This window comes from Podarcis filfolensis, assembly GCF_964270895.1.
Source record: "Podarcis filfolensis genome assembly, chromosome: 15".
NCBI classification, from domain to species: Eukaryota; Metazoa; Chordata; class Lepidosauria; order Squamata; family Lacertidae; genus Podarcis; species Podarcis filfolensis.
This window is the reverse complement of record NC_139618.1, coordinates 33,465,034-33,482,714: the sequence shown is the minus strand read 5'-3', so window position 1 is coordinate 33,482,714 and position 17,681 is coordinate 33,465,034. Positions and strand designations below refer to the sequence as shown.

Below are 17,681 nucleotides of genomic sequence, written 5' to 3'. Positions count from 1 at the left end.
AGACAGAGCTGTTCCACCAGGCCTTTGGCCAGGGCGCAGCCTGACCCCCTCCTCTGGCAATCTGCACAGAATTTTGCTTAATGGTTGCCATCAATTTGATTTTAATTTGATTTTAATTAATTTTATAATGAATGTTTTTAGAATGTTGGATTATTTTGATTGTTGTTAGCCGCCCTGAGCCCGGCTTCGGCTGGGGAGGGCGGGATATAAATAAAATTTATTATTATTATTATTATTATTATTATTATTATTATTATTATTAGAACAGGCATAGGCAAACTCTGGCCCTCCAGATGTTTGGGACTACAATTCCCATCATCCCTCACCACTGGTCCTGTTAGCTAGGGATGATGGGAATTGTAGTCCAAAACATCTGGGTTTGAGCGTGGTGTTGATAAGGCCAAGGTTGCAGGTTCGATCCCAGTATGGGACAGCTGCATATTTCTCCATCACGGGGGGTTGGACTAGATGATCTGCAGGATCCCCTCCAACTGTACAATGCTATGATTCTATAATTCTACAACCTGCTGTCTCCAGCTGACAAATCAAACCAAATCAAATCAAATACATTTATTGGTATCACAGTATAGAACATTTCAAGTCACCGGGATAATTAAAAGGACATGGGTGAAGCTGTCGAGGGTCATAAAGTCACACTGTGATCGTGTGAACTTAGATATTCTGCTTCGCCCTGTCTTGTTCCCTGAAAGGATGGATCGTTGGGAAAGTTTAGGGAAGTTTTTAATATTTAATGCTGTATTGTTTTTAACACTTGATTGGAAGCCACCCAGAGTGGCTGAGGAAACTCAGCCAGATGGGCGGGGTATAAATAATAAATTATTAGTATTATTATTATTAACCTTTCAGGTAAGATTGTGGCTAAAAAGGAGGCTACTAAAGCAGTGATAGAGACGCGGGTGGCGCTGTGGGTTAAACCACAGAGCCTAGGACTTGCCGATCAGAAGGTCGGCGGTTCGAATCCCTGCGATGGGGTGAGCTCCCATTGCTCGGTCCCTGCTCCTGCCAACCTAGCAGTTCGAAGGCACATCAAAGTGCAAGTAGATAAATAGGTACCACTCCAGCGGAAAGGTAAACGGCATTTCCGTGCGCTGCTCTGGTTCACCAGAAGCGGCTTAGTCATGCTGGCCACATGACCCGGAAGCTGTATGCCGGCTCCCTCGGCCAATAAAGCGAGAAGAGCGCCACAGCCCCAGAGTCGGCCACGACTGGACCTAATGGTCAGGGGTCCCTTCACCTTCACCTTCAAAGCAGTGATATCTTTTTCCTGATCTGCCAGGAGAAACCTTATTTGGCTTCTCGGAGTTATAGGCCAGAAGCCCAACATTTTGCTCAGCATCAGTTGGTGAGGTCTGCTGGGTGAAGAGCAATCTAAGAGAATGTGGTCCATTGACTCAGGTCCTCCTTGGTTGCAAGCACATAAACGGGCTTGATATGGAGCATGTGAGAATCTGCCTTTGGTCACTGCAGAAGGAAAAGCATTTAATCTCGCGAGCATAAAGGTTCTTCGATGGGAGGGGAGTAGTAGATCCTTTAGATATTTGGCACAGGTTCCGTAGGGTGTTGTAATACCCAAAGCCTCCGGAGAACAGGATCTTGGAGTATGAGGGAACAAGCGCTGTCTTTCGTGGTTGTAGAGCCGCTGCTTGATTATTTGGAATATGTAACTTTCGTCACATGCTTCAAGGCTCTTGGGAGGAATGCCTGAACTATGAATTTTATCTTGAATTGCTGTATACCAGGCATGTCCAACAGGTCGATCGTGATCTACCCCAGTCGATTGCAGGGTGTCCCTGGTCGATTGCATGATCCTGAGTGCCCCCCAAAAAAAGCTCAACAACAACAACAATGGGTAGATCACTGCCAGTTTTCTTTTATAGTGGGAGTAGATCACAGTCTCTTGGGAGCTGGACATGCTTGCTCTATAGCATGGGTAGGCAAACTAAGGCCCGGGGGCCGGATCCGGCCCAATTGCCTTCTAAATCCGGTCCGCGGACAGTCCGGGAATCAGTGTGTTTTTACATGAGTAGAATGTGTCTTTTTATTTAAAATGCGTCTCTGGGTTATTTGTGGGGAATAGGAATTTGTTCATTATTTTTTTTTCTTCAAAATATAGTCTGGCCCCCCACAAGGTCTGAGGGACAGTGGACCGGCCCCCTGCTGAAAAAGTTTGCTGACCCCTGCTCTACACCATCTACAGTAGAAGAAATGCGGTATAGAGGTTAAGAAGGAGTTAAATGTTGTTCTAAAGTGGACGTTCAGCCAGGCCTTGATTGTAGTGCAGCTGACACTATATATTACATTGCAGCCTAGGGAGTGTAGGCATATTTCATCATCATCTGCCACAGGCTTAGGGAGCCTTTGGTCCTCTAGTTGCTGTTGGGCTCCGGCTCCCATCAGCCACAGCCAGCATGGGTAATGGTCAGGAATGATGGGAGCTGTAGTCCAACAACAGCTGGAAGGGCATTGTTATGTACTGAAGTTCTCACCCTGGGCCAGCAGGGGGATACTGTAGATAGTTATGCAAATGAAGGATCGAAAGTGACGTTCAGTGATTGGATAGTTTTAGAAAGTTGTTACAGTAACAAGCTACTGGAGCTCTATATAAGCAGGCTGACTGAGCCCTTCAGTTCAGTTCTGCTCTGGCATCTGAATAAAGAAGAGCTGTTTGAAGAATCGCTGTGTCGTTTGATATGTTGACCCACAACTTAACCGGCATAGGCTCCCCAGGTCTGACTTAGAGCACAACCAATCAGGAGAGCTGCTGCTTTGATCCCTTTCCACTCACCGTGCCACTAGAACAACTTGTAAATAGCTCAAGACAGGCAGTTGCTGCCAAATATATACCAGATAATGCCAAGAGAATGATAAGAAGGCCTTACTGTAAATGGAAGCAGATGGAAGTTAATTTTACAGGGCCTAACCAGGTGCTTGCTTTCTCAGAGAGATTTCATTGCGACACTCGAAAATAGTTATTTTAGGATTGGCAGCTGGGATATCATTGCACTATCTGTCCCTTTAGGTTTCAGATGACATCATTCGGCACTGCGCTTAAATCCAGCCCTTCCCCTGTATCAAATTTTTTAAAATGCCTTGGCTTTAAAAAAAAAACTCCACTACAAATGTAGTATTACGAGGCAAGAGCAGCAGCCAAATAATTAAAGATACAGTGGTACCTCGGGTTAAGAACTTCATTCGTTCTGGAGGTCCGTTCTTAACCTGAAACTGTTCTTAACCTGAGGTACCACTTTAGCTAATGGGGCCTCGCGCTGCCGCCGCGCAATTTCTGTTCTCATCCTGAAGCAAAGTTCTTAACCTGAGGTACTATTTCTGGGTTAGTGGAGTCTGTAACCTGAAGTGTCTGTAAGCTGAAACATCTGTAACCTGAGGTACCACTGTATGTCATTTGGGCTGGATATTTAAGAAGTGGAAAACAGACTTTCTCATACTGCATTTAACGGTAAGTGCTCTGCAAACACTTGCTAATAAGACCAAAATCATTTGAGAGCTCTTTCTCAACCCATGTTGATCACTGTGATGAGCTTTGGGTGGGGCTGCACCAGGCAGGTAGTTCAGAGGAGCAACATGCTACTCTGCGGCTGAGAGAGCTGCACTGGTTGCCCATTAGTTATCAGGCCAGAATCAAAATTCTTGTGTGACTCACAAAGCCCTGAACAACTGAGAGCCAAAGCAATTTAAGGACCCCCAGATTCCTTATGCTCCACCTCGATCACTGAGACCCTCTGATGTAGCAATTCTGACAGTACCCCATGCCCAGGGCCATAGCGTGGGGAAGGCCGGGGGGGGCGTAGCCCCAGGCACATGATTTTGAGGGTGTGTGTCAGGGACTGGGCAGAGGAGGAATGGTGGAGACGGCCTCCTCCATCCTGACCCTTCCAGGGAGGAGGAAGAGGAAGATATTATAGATTTACAACAGGCCACAGCTCAGAGGCAGATGAGAGGGGAAGTGGGGAAATTATGGCAGAGCCAGAGCAACACCTGGCTGACATGTTGTCATTAGAAAGCATTCCATACCCTCCATCTCCCAGAACCCGGTGAGTAGGAGAGCAAAGAGCTCAAAGACAGAGGGCAGGTAGCAGCACCTGGAGAGGAGAGGATAAGAATGACGAATAAGGAAGTGGGAGAGATAGGGGATGGAGATTCACTCGGGACAACGACATTATCCAAGAGGCTGGAAACTTTTCCTTGTCTTTATAATTTCCAGCCGGGAGCAGCTGACAGCATCCTGACAGGGTGCAAGCCAGGTGCCCCCATGCAGGAAACCCCTTCCTGCCTGCTGCTGTGGGTCTCTGGGCCCTGGAACCCAGCCTGGCCTAGCCTTGCCACTGGCACGCAGTGGTGGCTGGTCCCATTGGAACTGGTAAGGCAGAAAGCAGAGAGACCAATAGTTGGCAGAGCCAACAACAGGAAGCCAACTAGTTCCAGTTTTGTCCCCATCCTGCTCCTGGCTGAGTCCCACAAGGGCAACACCGAGACTAAGGAGGAGGAAGCTGGCAAGCAATGGCACCCCCTGGGCTGCTTGCAAGCAGGAAGACCGCCAGGTGAAGGTGGCAGTGCCACACTCACTCTAATAGACCAGCCACCACAGCTGACTTCCATCCCATTTATTCGTTAAGTGACTTGCCCAGTTGCGCTCTGTGGCTGAGGTACATGGTTGTCCCCTTTCTCATTCAATCCCCACATCAACTCTGTGAGGTAGGTTAGGCTGAGAGTGAAGGACTGGCCTAAGGTCACCCAGATAGAAAGGGAAATGCTGTTGACCCTTCCCCTCTTTCTTATGGTTTTTAAAAAATCTTGAAGCCAGAGGACTTGAAGGATAGGACAGTCCTTCAAGTAGAGAACACCTTGAAAGAGAACTGTCCCCTGGCAGTGGGATACAAGTGATAAACTATCCTCTCTAGAGTAGGACATATGGCTTCTCAAAGAAAAAGACAGGATGGGTAGACATCCCCAAATACTTTAGCTTCTGAAGGCAGAAATCTGGGCCTTTTCAGCAAGCAATTTAACCAGTTAACAAGGAATTGCAGACCAATCAACTCTGAATCCAGGCTCCTCAGCGTGGGTTTTCAAAATCCCACTTCTAAACATCTAATTATTTTGCATCCCCAGCACACAAGACTTTATCACATCCTCTCTCTCTCTTCTACCAAACAACTTATTCCCAAGGTAAAATACCAAACTCCCTCTCCCTAACCCTGACCTGTAACCTCATCCTGGGAAACTCATCAGTGCATTTCTTCTGAAATGTTTTCAAACCGAACTTCTGAAGTACTGTTTTCTTCAAGTCTTTTTAGCCTTCAAAACTTATTTCCAACATAAAATGTAAAGTACAGTGAAGGGAATTCTAAAGGAAGAATTATTCAAGATGTGTACGAGACATAAATCTCTTAACCCTCATTCAAAACAAGTCACTCTTTTCTCCTGGAATGAGGGGGAGGGTAGTTCAATCTTCGTTGCCACCCAAATCCAGTTTGGAGATTTCACATGTTGTCCACCGCAAGTGACAGCACAGTCAGATGAGGAGTGGGGGGGGCAGGGTTGGGGGAGAAGCTGATAAACCTACATACCCAAAACTGAAAATGAGGACACATAGTTTGCAAGTTCGAGAAGTCTACAGTGGTACCTCGGATTAAGTACTTAATTCATTCTGGAGGTCCGTTCTTAACCTGAAACTGTTCTAAACCTGAAGCACCACTTTAGCTAATGGGGCCTCCCGCTGCCGCCGCGCCGCTGGAGCACAATTTCTGTTCTCATCCTGAGGTACTATTTCTGGGTTAGCGGAGTCTGTAAGCTGAAGCGTATGTAACCTGAAGCATATGCAACCCGAGGTACCACTGTACTTATTTTTGTGAGAATGCATTTTATTTTCTTGTTCTAACTATTGGACACCACCCTGAGACAATTGTTGAAGGACAGCATGGAATTCTTCTAAATAAAAGCATTTGACAAACTCTTGAGCCGATCACCAATCCATTTCACGACTCTATTATAACTGGGGGGTTTGTGGCATGGCAGGACTGCCCAACCAGAAGTTGGGTCCCATTCATCTGGATCTTCCTGATTTTCAAAAAGGTCAGGGTAGAGAGCATGTGCTCCTCAAATGTTACAGCTCCCTTCATCCCTGACAATGGGCTGGGAGTGATGGGATTTGGATGAATCAATATGGCTCCAACCTTCCTTCAAAGTCCTGTCCAGCTGTAGCAATAGTGGCAGTCAAGAGAGTGGTTTGGTGGCTCTGCCTCATCACACCAGCTGCTCATCACACCATCAACCCTCAGCACTGGTCAGCAGAGTAAGCAGGCACCTAGATCGCCGGATCAGGGTCTCCCCCACAACGAGACACATTGTACTCCTATTTAAATCCTAGCAACTCTTTCTAAATTTGCATCTGTACATATGAACCAGGTAGAGAAGGTGACAAAGTCTGTCAAAAGCAAGCTGAAAAGCTCGTTGATGGAATTGAAAAATTCGTGCCCCCAAAAATATCCCACCTCACATCCAGCTGCTCATGAACAATCGTCCATACTGATCATGGGATAGACTTTTCACTCTGAACTTCTCATCACTGTTCTTGATCTCCAAGCTTATGACTCTGCTTGGCTCATTGTTTTTTTGCAATGGCTTCAGCTACACAAATAAACAATATTGATATTGCTTGGCTCACTGTCATTGTTGTTGTGGTTCCTATACAATCTGATGTGCTTAAATGTGTAGTGGAACTGCTTGTTCATTCTGCACCCTGCATTGGCATTACAGACGACCTTTTTTTTTAAAAAAAAAAAAAAAAACACCTCCAGATTCTCTCCACTCCTGATGGGATTTTCAGCAATCAGCAGGATGCATTGCCAAAAGCAGAAACGAGAGGGTATAATATTTTATTTCTGAAAAATGTCATGATGTCATGTATTTCATTTACAACAATGCACACACTTTTCTGCTTTAATCCCGTGCTGAATTAGAAATGTTTTGAATGTTAAAATATTTTCCAGAAAATATTCACTGACTAATTGAATACACTTTGTTTTTTAGGAAACAGATTTTTTTAAAGTGAAGAATAATTAAATGCTTGCTAACTTTTAGTATTTTATTACTATTATTATATATTTTGTATTTGTACATAAAATGTGAAGGTAGCTAGATTTTTCCAAGTGTGCCATTAATATTTTTTCAGTGCAGCATGGTAAACTAGCAATTATGTTAGATTAGCATTAAATTAGAAGAAGAGGAGTTTGGATTTGATATCCTGCTTTATCACTCCCCTTAAGGAGTCTCAAAGTGGCTAACATTCTCCTTTCCCTTCCTCCCCCACAACAAACACTCTGTGAGGTGAGTGAGGCTGAGAGACTTCAGAGAAATGTGACTGGCCCAAGGTCACCCAGCAGCTGCATGTGGAGGAGAGGGGAAGCGAACCCGGTTCACCAGATTACGAGTCCACTCCTCTTAACCACTATACCACACTGACAACAGTTAAGAAATTAGATGTCTGTTTATCAAAAGGGGGTGGGGCTGGGGCTGGTGACAGCATGTGCCATTGGTACTTCAGGTAATCATATTGAAGAAGAAAAGGCTAAGTTGAAGAAAATATAATGTTGTCTCCTGCTACCTGTCAGGGGCTGGGCAGAGGACGAGGAATGGTGGAGACTGCCTCCCCTATCCTGACCCTTCCAGGGAGGAGGAAGAGGAAGATATTATAGATTTGCAACTGGGTTTGCGGGAGGCCACAGCTCAGTGGCAGATGAGGTGGAAAGTTGGGGAAAAATGGGAGAGGAGGAGGAGGAGAATGAGGAGGAGGAGTGACACCTGACGGACACGGTGTCATTAGAAAGCATTTCAGACCATGCCCCCAGAACCTGGCGAGTCTTGAAAGTAGGAGAGCAAAGAGCTCAAAGACAGAGGGCACGTAGCAGCACCCGTAGAGGAGATGGTGAGAATGATGAATGAGAAAGTGGGAGAGACGGGGGGTGGAGATTCACTTGGGACAACGCCATTATCCAAGAGGCTGGGTTCTATAGCCCCTCTCTGTAAATATTGAATAAAAAAGGAGGGTAAGAAACCTTTCCTTGTCTTTATACTTTCCTGGGCAACCAGCTAGGAGCTGCTGACAGCATCCTGACACTACCAAAGAAAGGATTCCCTGGTGAGGTGGCTGGTTAAGGCAAAGGTGACTGGAAGGGGGAATGAAAATAATAAATGTAGAATATCAAATGGGTGGTGGTGGTGAAACAAAACTGTTTATTTTGTGAGGGGATATTAACAGCGTTAAAGCAACCAACTATCGTATTATAGAATATACAAAATAGGAAGAGCTTAAAAACAGGCCATTCTTCTCTGTGCTCATTTCTGTGTGCCCTAGGGGCAGATGTTCTGCACTGGAGTCGACATTTTCGAGCTACAGCTCAACACTTTCGGCTCGGCGGGCTAAATCTCAACAGCAAAGTTCGTGATCAGGCCAGGCCTGTGCTGCTAAAGCAGACAGAGAATCGGCACAAATCAAGCACAGACATAGCAGCAACCACCATCTCTCAAACCAGCACATTATAATGTATGCAAATTTCCCGACATTTATGCTGATGAGTAAGTGGCCTGCCTATTAAGGGTGAGTAATGAGTAATCAAAGATTGGTGCTCATAAAAGTTTGCAAGCAGTTGCGCGTTGAGCAGGGCCCTCTACATCCCGCACCTTGAGCCTCTGCATGTTGTACCCACCAAAATAATAACAATAAAATCTCAGGCAGGGGGGAAACATAGGAACCTGCTTTATACAGAGTCAGACACTTTGTCTATCTAGGTCAGTACTGTCTACACTGACTGGCAGTGGCTCTCTAGTATTTCTGGAGATACTGGGGATTGAACCTGCAATGTTTTGCATGCAAAGCGAATGCTCGACAACTGAGCTTTGGTCCTTCCCCAAAGCAACGTGTGACATTTCCACCAGTGACAGACCACAAAGACTACGTGCTCTGATGCACTCAGCCGAAAGTGACGCCCCACATTTGATACAGAGAGTTTTGAAGACTGATTTTCAGTTGAAACCAGAACTTTTCCTGCTGGGATTTATGGATATACAGCTATAAAAGGACTATGGAACTTTGTTACAATATATGATTACGGCTGCGAGACTTTTACTGTATACGTAACAAAGATGGAAGGGCACATGGCTGGTAAAACGAACGGACTGAGCCGAGATGCTGAAATCGACATGTTTAATCAGAGAAAAGTCATCGTTAACGTTGGTTAAAAGATTTGAAACCTCTCATAGACTTTTTGCGTGAAAAAGAAAATGAAATAACGACATCTGGATTTGAGGATTGAAGATAATGTTTGTTTATAGAAAGTGGCTTTGTGGGGTGTTGTATTGATTGGACGAAGTGAATATTGTTTTTATATAGCAGACAGATGAAGAATTGGAAGTTCTTTACTTTCTGAATTTATTTTTCTATCTTTCCCTTTTAACCTATTGTCTATTCTTCTTTTTATTTCTTTTTCCTACTCTAATGTCCCCCTTATGTTTTTATAGTATCTATATAAAAGTTTTGGTTTGATTTAAAAAAGGGGAAAGATAATAGGTTTTGTATTTTTCTCTATAAACCTTAATTAAAAAAATTAACAAAAGTGATACCCCACCAATAAAATGGACATGATTGGCGGCACATTCCACTGGGACATATATTCTCCATGCCCTCCTCAGTGGGAATATGATGCCTCCCCTCCATCTTTCTCATCTCCTGCCCAAGGAAAGCTTTGGGGTCCTTAGGAGGAAGGGGGTGGGAAGAAGGCAGCAGTGGAGATGAAAGCTGGCACTTCAAAATGCCTGCGGATGTTTTGTCTTCACTTGGGACAGGGGTGAAAATAAAAAACCCCAAGGCCCTTTCTGGGCCAATCAAAGGTAGCTTGTACACCCCCTAAAAACATTAGTGCAAAGTCATATCCATTTAAGTTTCAGCTTTAAAAAGAAAAACTTTGAGTAAAGGGCTGAAAATTAGCAGAATGTCTCTCAAGATTGCACCACCCTGTAAGCAAGGCCACCTCTGAGCCCTCCATCAGCTTCACTTCAGCCTTCATTGATTTGCTTGGCTATTTTCTTCTCTCATGGAAAATGTGTGTGCAAGTCACATCCTCTCACAAAATGTTGGGGGAGAGAAAGGAAAGGAAACAGCCAGCTAGCTGGAGAGAATTCACTTTCAAAAGGGCTGTGCATGTCACAATCAACACGTATGCAAACTGTGCAAAAAAAAAATAGCTGAGCTGTACAGCCATACATGTAGCATTCAACAAGCGGGCACTCTGTGCATACCATAGCTCAGCTCAGCAAGTGTATACACTCTTTCACACGAAAACATGTACCTGTGCAGACAGCTTGTTGTACTGATGTACAGTATAACATGTGAACAAGCCTAGAGTTGCTAGGCTTGTTCACTTCTGCGAAGCGAACTTTTTCTGGGATGACAGAACTGTTCTTTAGCCTATGGCCCAGAATTTGTTAGGATTCCTCGAGCCAAGGCAGGACATCAGTATCTGCAGATTATTCAAGCCTAACAGCAAGTTTGCTAATTAACACCCATTAAGAGCAACTGTAAAGCATATAGGTGGTGCTGCGGTCTAAACCACAGAGCCTAGGGCTTGCTGATCAGAAGGTCAGCGGTTCAAATCCCTGTGACGGGATGAGCTCCCGTTGCTCGGTCCCTGCTCCTGCCAACCTAGCAGTTCGAAAGCACATCAAAGTCCAAGTAGATAAATAGGTACCGCTCCGGCAGGAAGGTAAACGGCGTTTCCGTGCACTGCTCTGGTTCGCCAGAAGTGGCTTAGTCATGCTGGCCACATGACCCGGAAGCTGTACGCCAGCTCCTTCGGCCAATAAAGCGAGATGAGCACCACAACCCCAGAGTCGTTCATGACTGGACCTAACGGTCAGGGGTCACTTTACCTTTATGAGCAACTGTAAACAGAGAGCCCAGTTATGTGGAGCTACTTACTGTAGAGCTACCCACAATGCTTTCTACAAACTAAGGCTCAGATTCCTAACTAAAGCCAATTACTAGGGGTCAGTCTGAACCAACGCTACATCTGAAATAAATAAATAAAATAAATAAATAAATAAATAAATAAATAAATAATATTTGTATACTGCCCATGATCCCTAGATCTCAGGGTGGTTCACAACATAAAAATATGATATAAAAACACAAAGTACATGATAGAAACAAGGACCAAAAAACACAAATCAATACCCCTACCATATCCCACACGAATAAGAAATATCTGAACTACTGTCCAGGCTGTCCAGACTCTAGGAGGTCCCAGTCTCTAAAAAGGGGACAGGAGCAATTTCCTTGCAGTGGGATGCAAATACCACTATATTATGGATAGGACTTGCCAAGACATTTTGCTGCAAATGGTGCCACCTCTCCTAAAGTCAAGGTGCAGAGTCAAGGCCAGGCCAGCTATTCTGGCACCAAAGGCAGAAAAACTCACAAGTGACTCCCCACTTTCTTGGCAGTAAATCTACAACTTTGCAATCATGCTGTCTCCAGTTTAACTTTATCCACATTCTTTCTCCCAATATATATCCTAAAAGGATAGGGGTCGGGTCTGGCGATGCAGCCGCTGCCAGAACAACAACTGTTTGCTGTCCTTTCACAGCTTTGAAAAATCAGCTCCCTGAGTCACATTTCTCTGAATTTTGTGCGCAGTTCACCAGCATGAATAGAAGTGCGTATATTAGAGGGGAATGTGCATAAAAGTGTATTTGCAAAAATAACAAAAATGAACTATTTTAGGGAAATTTTCTTTTGCAAAAATGTGTACATTAGTAAAAAATGCATGGAAAATGTGTTTCTCGGGGAAAATTCACACTAAAATGCGAATGAATCTTCATGAGGATTTTTTTTTTTAATTGTAGATTGCTGCAAAATGTAGAGAACTGAATTTAAGATGGGAAAAATGAGAGTCTGAGAGGACATCCTTAGCTCTGAAGGTCTGATAGGGACAGATTTGACCACTGGGCCTGAGATTCCCCACTCCTAATCTATCTACATGATGAACATCTGAACAGAGTTATAGTTTGGCTCCAGTAATTTGGCTGTCCCCATTCACTGGCTCAACATCGAAATATGTGATGACTGACATCTAGTCTTCCATGAAACCATTGGATTGCTTCCTCCTCAGTTGGAGTCCTAATCTGCTACTCTAATTTGTTCATTATTAATAAATCTTAAAACCTTTGAATGTAATTCCCTTCTGTAGCTATTTCAACAGCACAAAAACGGAAATCCATCACTAATCAAGCAGCATACAGCATATCCTAGACTTTTAAAAGACCCTTTGTGGTGTTAAATTCAAAGCGTAAAATCTGAATATCACCAAGCAAAATATATTTGTCCGCCAAAACTCCTACTGACTGCGGAACGCCTGTTTGTACTCAAACCTCTCCCCACCCCCGTAAGTTTCCTCTTATGTCAGTTGCAGGTATAATTGCTTCCCACAAGTCTAGAGTGCAAAAATCAAACCGGCTCTGGAGGCAAGTCCATCTTCTCTCTTCTGGCAACACAGCAAAAATGCTGAGTTAGACGCTTGCCATCAAATGCCACCAATTAAACTGTTAAATGCTGAAGTTTTTGGATCGCAATATGCTACATTACTCAAGTAATTTGATGGAGAAATGGCAGTTTATGTTATCAACCTGAAACTGACCATGGACTCACGCAATGACTCTGGTTAGGGGTTTGTGTTTGAGGGGAGGGGGAAGAACGATATCACTTGGAACAGGAAACATCAAGGTACATCAGAGCAGGCAGTTGCAGAGAGCACAATATGATGGTCAGGATGAAAGAGAAATTCAATTCGCTTTGTTTTTAAAGGTGATCCTAGCTAATCTGGACTTTCCAAAATGATGTGCAGAGCAAAACACAGCCATCCTTTGAAAGGCACACTTCTTCAAACTGTGCAGTGCAGTTTTCCAGCCACGCAATGTGCGGAAAAAAATGCATGTAGTGGTGAAAAGCAGGCTAAAAAAGCCTGTATTAGTAAAAATAACATTAAAATATTATTTATATTATAGAAAATTGCTTTGCAAAAGTGTGGTTTTTAAGGCAAAATTGCTTACAGATGTGTATATTTGCAGAAATTTGCTGATGAATTTTCATGAGAGCTCTTTTTATGGAAAAAAAAGGGGGGATTATATGGAAATGTTGAGAACTGAACTTAAGACTGGGGAAAAGAAAAACAGAGAGAAACACCTTCACCCATTCCCCAAACTGATGATCTGGGGTGGTGGCAGGAATTTGGTCCAGAGGGGGAAGTGTAGACGGAATTGCATGAGAATGGGTTTAAAGGTAAAGGGTAAAGGGACCCCTGACCATTAGGTCCAGTCGTGACCGACTCTGGGGTTGCGGCGCTCATCTCGCTTTATTGGCCAAGGGAGCCAGCGTACAGCTTCTGGGTCATGTGGCCAGCATGACTAAGCCGCTTCTGGCGAACCAGAGCAGTGCACGGAAACGCCGTTTACCTTCCCGCTGGAGCGGTACCTATTTATCTACTTGCACTTTGACGTGCTTTCAAACTGCTAGGTTGGCAGGAGCAGGGACCGAGCAACGGGAGCTCACCCCATCGCGGAGATTCGAACCGCCGACCTTCTGATCGGCAAGTCCTAGGCTCTGTGGTTTAACCCACAGCGCCACCTGCGTCCCTTACGAGAATGGGTTTAAGAGATGGTTAGTTCTGATAACTCTGATCCAAAATTTGTGTTTACTGCCAACTTGTTTGCATTGTTCCTCAAAACACTGCCTGTTGATAGCTCTGTGTAATTCTCAGAGAAACCCACCTTCACATGATTTTTTTCAGTGCCCACTGCAACACCCACACAGTACGGTTAGCAACTGTAGGGCTGGTGTCTTACAAAGCTGCATTTGTAAATGGCGTTTCCATGCGCTCTGGTTTCCGTCACCGTGTCCCGTTGCGCCAGTAGCGGTTTAGTCATGCTGGCCACACGACCCGGAAAGCTGTTTGTGGACAAACACCGGCTCCCTTGGCCTGAAAGCGAGATGAGCGCGGCAACCCCATAGTCGCCTTTGACTGGACTTAATCGCCCAGGGGTCCTTTGCCTTTTTACCTATTTGGGACTGCAAAAATCCCAGGTCATGCCTTTCACAACTCCTCCGCTTTCAATAAAGGTAAAGGATTCGAACCGCCAACCTTCCGATCAGCAAGCCCAACATGCTCAGTGGTTTAGACCACAGCTCCACCCGCACCCCTTCTACTTTCGGAGGACAGCTGAGAAGGCTTGTGCAAGAGAAAGTGTGATGCAAACCAGCCTTAAGTGATATTTAAAAGCTGTCCTTCCTAGGCACACAAACTCTGAGGAGGAAGCCCCATTGAGCTTAGTGGGACTGGCATCTGAATAAACATGTCTGGGATTTTACAGTAAGCGTTTTGGAGGTTTTTACAATTCACATTATAAAGGAAAACATAAAAACTGCTTACATTTCCCCCCTGTTCTTTAAATCAGAGTTGGCAGGTCCAAAAACATTAAGAACCTGGACCATCCATCCTCTCTCCTTTCTTTAAAGGGATTAATAAAGACAGACAACATGTGCTCACCCTACATGAAAAAACTGGCAGCATCAAATGTGTATGGGTAGCAGCTACTGCTCTCTGTTTACTGTGTTGCTATAGGGAAGGGGCCATGGTACTGGGGTTGAGCACATGCCTAGGATGCAGAAATGCCCCAGGATTCAATCCCTGTTATCTTCAGCTAAAAGGGGATCTGAGATAGGAGGGCTGGGAAGGACCTCTGCATGAGACCTTGAAGCACTCCTGCTGGAATGAAGCTGAAAATAGTTGGCGAGATGACGCGATGCAAGGATGGGGGAGGAATCTATTTCAAACAGGAATCTGGCTGTTCTGACCCGATCAAGCTATTCTTGCATCAGACCACTGCTTGTAGCAATCCCCTGGTGATGCAGCAATAAAACTGTTAGCACATTTGCTAAAGCTAAGCAGGGCCTGGTATGATTCCAAATTGGATGGGGGAGGCTGTGCGTTGAGATTCCTGCATTGCAAGGGGTTGGACTAGATAACCCTTGGGATCCAACTCTACAATTATATATGATTCAATTTAAGTGTCCGCTTATGTCCCTACTGCTTGCTAAATGTCATTTTTGAAAAGTTCAACTAGCAATATGCAGAGTTATATGCAGCCAGGTCCAGTGCCGAATTTGCTTATCAGCTAAACAAGCTATAGCTTAGGGCCCCACTCTCTTGGGGCCCCCCAAAAAAATTTAAAGGAAAGAAAAACCTGGATGTACATTTCCAAAATATAAGATAAAAAATAAATAAAATAAAACCTACATACAGCAACAGTGCTTTGTGTTGTGTAGGCTCCTAGGATGTAAGTAATGGGCTCCACCTGCTAGCCTGCTCCCTAAAATATCACTGGTTTGCTCATTTCTATATACAGGGTGCCTACATAAGGCATGGGACACGGGTGGCACTGTGGTCTAAACCACTGAGCCTCTTGAGCTTGCTGATCAGAAGGTTGGCGGTTCGAATCCCCACGACGGGGTGCACTTCTGTTGCTCGGTCCCAGCTCCTGCCAACCTAGCAGTTCGAAAGCACACCAAAAAAGTGCAAGTATATAAATAGGTACTGCTCTAGCAGGAAGGTAAATGGTGTTAACGTGCGCTGCTCTGGTTTTGGTGTTCCGTTGCGCCAGAAGCGGCTTAGTCATGCTGGCCACATGGCCTGGAAAAACTGTCTGCGGACAAACACCGGCTCCCTCGGCCTGTAAAGCGAGATGAGCGCGACAACCCCAGAGTCGTCTGGACTGGACTTAACTGTCAGGGCTCCTTTACCCTTACCTTTTTACATTCGGCATAGAGTGGTTGCATGGCAACATGTGCAAATTGCTTTAGATACTTATTAGGTCCATATAGCATATATTCAACACAAAAAACAGTGGTGATTTGTTGTTGACAAAGGACAGCTGGACATATAAAGGGCCCCATTACCTTCAGTAGCTTAAAGGTAAAGGGACCCCTGACCATTAGGTCCAGTCGTGGCCAACTCTGGGGTTGCGGCGCTCATCTCGCTTTACTGGCCGAGGGAGCCGGCGTACAGCTTCTGGGTCATGTGGCCAGGATGACTAAGCTGCTTCTGACGAACCAGAGCAGCACACGGAAACACCGTTTACCTTCCCGCCGGAGCGGTACCTATTTATCTACTTGCATTTTGACATGCTTTTGAACTGCTAGGTTGGCAGGAGCAGGGACTGAGCAACGGGAGCTCACCCCATCGTGGGGATTCAAACCACTGACCTTCTGATCGGCAAGTCCTAGGCTCTGTGGTTTAACCCACAGCGCCACCTAAATCCGGCCCTGGCCAGGTCCCATATAGTCCATGTATAAAAGAGTCAAGCCTATGCTGTATTTCTGCAGCACAATTAAGACCAAAAGGGTGATATCCAACTAAGTTCTACAATGCAGGATGCATTGCTACAGCGGCCCTAATAGACAGTTGTCCAGCCTCTGCTTAAACACCTTGCATCAAAGGAGACTGGACCACCTCCCACAGCAGTCTGCTCCCCTATCAAACATCTCTTAATATTAGGGAGTTTTCTGTCATGTTTGGCCAGGATATGCTGCCCTGCCATTTCTAGTCCTCTTTCTCTGCAGCAACAGTCCGCACCATCTTTTGCGTGACAGCTCTCTCAGCAATAAAGTGAAGGTATATTTTATACCATTTAGCTCCACTTAGTTGTAGCTGGTGGAGTGTTTCAAGGAATGTTTGATAATCCTGATGCTAACGGACAAGGAAGCAGAAATTGCTGCGGTTTGCCTGCCCATCTGCGGTCAAGAATGGAAATCAGTCAAGCAAATATGATTGGTATGCATTCGCATCGTTGTTGTTTTTTTCTAAGTCTGCGAAGGATATGTAATTAATGACTTTCTAAGCATTGTTTTGATATTTCTCTTGGATTGAAATGAACGTAACATACACAAACAGTTATGTAGGCTCACACTTTCTGAAATAATACGTGAACTGAAACACGGCCAACCTTTAGAATTTGCACTTCTCTGAATTTTGTGGCGCAGTTCCCCAGCCAAGCAATATGCAGAAAACTCCATATATTAGAGTGTGCATACAAACGCCTATATTCATGAGAAGAACATGCTAAATGCATTATATTAGGTGGAAGTGATTTGCAAAAATGTGTATATTAGGAAGAACTTTCTGATTAAGTTTCATAAGGGCTTTTTTAAGCTAAAAAATCACATTGGTGTAGAAATGCAAAGAGCAGGTTGAGAAACTTAGAGAAACTTAAATATGCACATCCCTAGGTACAAGCAACTATGCCTCAAATAAATCTCACAAAGGGGCATTCAACACACTACCCTTACATCTGCAATAAGGGGATTAAAATAATAATACTGACCCACCTTACAGGGCTGTTATAAGACTGCACACGCAAGAGATTCTAGGTGAACATTTGAAAGCACTCACACAAATATTACAACTTGCTACCTGCTACTATTTCTGTTGCAATACTTCCTGGTTAGGTTTTATATGTTGATACATTGGTCTGCCTCTTAAGTCTTGAGCTACAGGACTGGATTGGTGGTATTAAAAATCCCTAAACGTTTTTGTTTT

At 44.6% G+C, this 17,681-nt stretch overlaps 1 protein-coding gene across 7 annotated transcripts in view; it reads right to left on the bottom strand.

Moving 5' to 3' along the window:
- PKNOX2 (PBX/knotted 1 homeobox 2) overlaps nt 1-17,681 on the bottom strand; it is a 432,656-nt gene that overhangs the window by 352,524 nt on the left and 62,451 nt on the right. The window contains exon 1 of one of the 7 annotated variants that reach the window (XM_083588794.1): nt 6,704-6,723. The exons of the other annotated variants lie outside the window; for them this stretch is intronic. The gene's annotated coding sequence lies outside the window, so the exon portion shown is untranslated. Of the gene's footprint in view, nt 1-6,703; nt 6,724-17,681 lie in introns of those variants that run through there. 7 annotated transcript variants of the gene reach the window in all.